The sequence below is a fragment of the Triticum dicoccoides genome, chromosome 7A (assembly GCF_002162155.2).
Source record: "Triticum dicoccoides isolate Atlit2015 ecotype Zavitan chromosome 7A, WEW_v2.0, whole genome shotgun sequence".
Lineage (NCBI taxonomy): Eukaryota > Viridiplantae > Streptophyta > Magnoliopsida > Poales > Poaceae > Triticum > Triticum dicoccoides.
Genome location: NC_041392.1, coordinates 58,747,081 through 58,749,244, shown reverse-complemented (window position 1 = coordinate 58,749,244; position 2,164 = coordinate 58,747,081).

Genomic DNA, 2,164 nt, shown 5'->3' with positions numbered 1-2,164 from the left:
CAATGGAGGGAGAGGGGAGAGGGATTAGGGTTTGGGCTGCGGATCATGGGGGTAGGAGTGGTGTGCGGGGGAGAGGGGAGAGGGGGGAGGAGTGGTGTGTGGTGGGTGAGTGGTGGCATTCCGCCACTCATAGGTGGGCCCGCGATGAATTAGTCCCACATGTCAGTGCCCTCAACGACATGTGGTGTAGGTGAGGGGAGCTGCTTTTGGGTGGGTGTGGGTGGGGAGAGGATGAGGGGTGTGGGCCGTTGGATCTGGCAGTATTCGACGATCTCTAATGCTTGATCCGCGTGACATGTCCATTGACCAATCAGAACGAAGTGCAGGCTTTGATGACGTTATGACCATCTAAAATGGTCATAATTAATTTTCCATTTTTCGAGTGCCCAAAATGAGTTTTTTTGTGAAGGATCTACCATATATTTGTTGCAAAATTGGACCAAATCAATTTTATAAAATACTAGGCCATATTTAATGCACAATTGACAATATGGTTGGGTGTTAAAAGTTTTGATCCACCTCTGGTGAAAAAGACAAATTCCCGCCGATTCAGTAGGAAGCGGGTCAAATTTGAACTGGAGCTGCCTCATAGTTTGCTCTTTATTTTTTCCAAAAATTATTTATAGGTACATAAGTATCTATTTAATCAGAGAAACATCAAAAGTTTTCCAAGATTCAACCACTAGCTAGGGACAGTAAAGCCCGCCGTTTTGACCGCATTTTGAAACGGGCATAAAAAATTCAAAGAAAATCAAAAAATTGGCAAAAACCTTCGCATTGTGTCATTATATGTGACCAAGTTTCCAGGAAAAATAATAAACTTGTAATACGACAATTATTGAAAAAAAGTGTTCTCAGAAATGAGCTATCATGCGTGAAGATTCATGGCTTTCAAGCCAAACGATCAATCTTATGGCCACATTCATGGCATAGTTTGTTCAAATGATCTCATATTGTGCACAAGGGTGCATCTTGGAATTCCAAACAATGTTTCCTAAGGGAGTTTTTATTTTCTTTGCACAGAAATTCATTTTCCATTTTCCGAGTGCCCGAAATGAGTTTTTTTGTGTGTGAAGGACCTACCATATATTTGTTGCAAAATTGGACCAAATCAATTTTATAAAATACTAGGCCATATTTAATGCACAATTGAAAAAATGGTTGGATGTCAAAATTTTGATCCACCTCTGGTGAAAAAGACAAATTACCGCCGATTCAGTAGGAAGCGGGTCAAATTTGAACTGTAGCTGCCTCATAATTTGCTCTTTATTTTTTTCCAAAAATCATTTCTAGGTACATAAGTATCTATTTAATCAGAGAAACATCTAAAGTTTTCCAAGATTCAACCACTAGCTAGGAACGGTCAAGCCCGCCATTTTGACCGCATTTTGAAACGGGCATAAAAAATTCAAAAAAAATCAAAAAATGGAAAACCTTCACATTATGTCATTATATGTGACCAAGTTTCTAGGAAAAATAATAAACTTGTAATACGGCAATTATTTTAAAAAAGTGTTCTCAGAAATGAGCTATTATGCGTGAATATTCATGGTTTTCAAGCCAAATGAGCAATCTTATGGCCACATTCATGGCATTGTTTATTCAATGATCTCATATTGTGCACATGGGTGCATCTCGGAATTCCAAACAATGTTGCCTAAGGGAGTTTTCATTTTCTTTGCATGGAAAATTCATTTTCCATTTTACGAGTGCCCAAAATGAGTTTTTTTGTGAAGGACCTACCATATATTTGTTGCAAAATTGGACCAAATCAATTTTCTAAAATACAAGGCCATATTTAATACACAATTGACAAAATGGTTGGGTGTCAAAAGTTTTGATCCACCTCTGGTGAAAAAGACAAATTCCCGCCGATTCAATAGGAAGCGGGTCAAATTTGAACTGCAGCTGCCTCATAGTTTGCTCTTTATTTTTTACAAAAATCATTTCTAGGAGCATAAGTATCTATTTAATCAGAGAAACATCAAAAGTTTTCCAAGGTTCAACCACTAGCTAGGAATTGTCGAGCCCGCCATTTGGACCGCATTTTGAAACGGGCATAAAAAATAAAAAAATTTAAAAAATTAGAAAACCTTCGCATTTTGCCATTATATGTGACCACGTTTGAAGGAAAAATAATAAACTTCTAATACGGCAATTATTT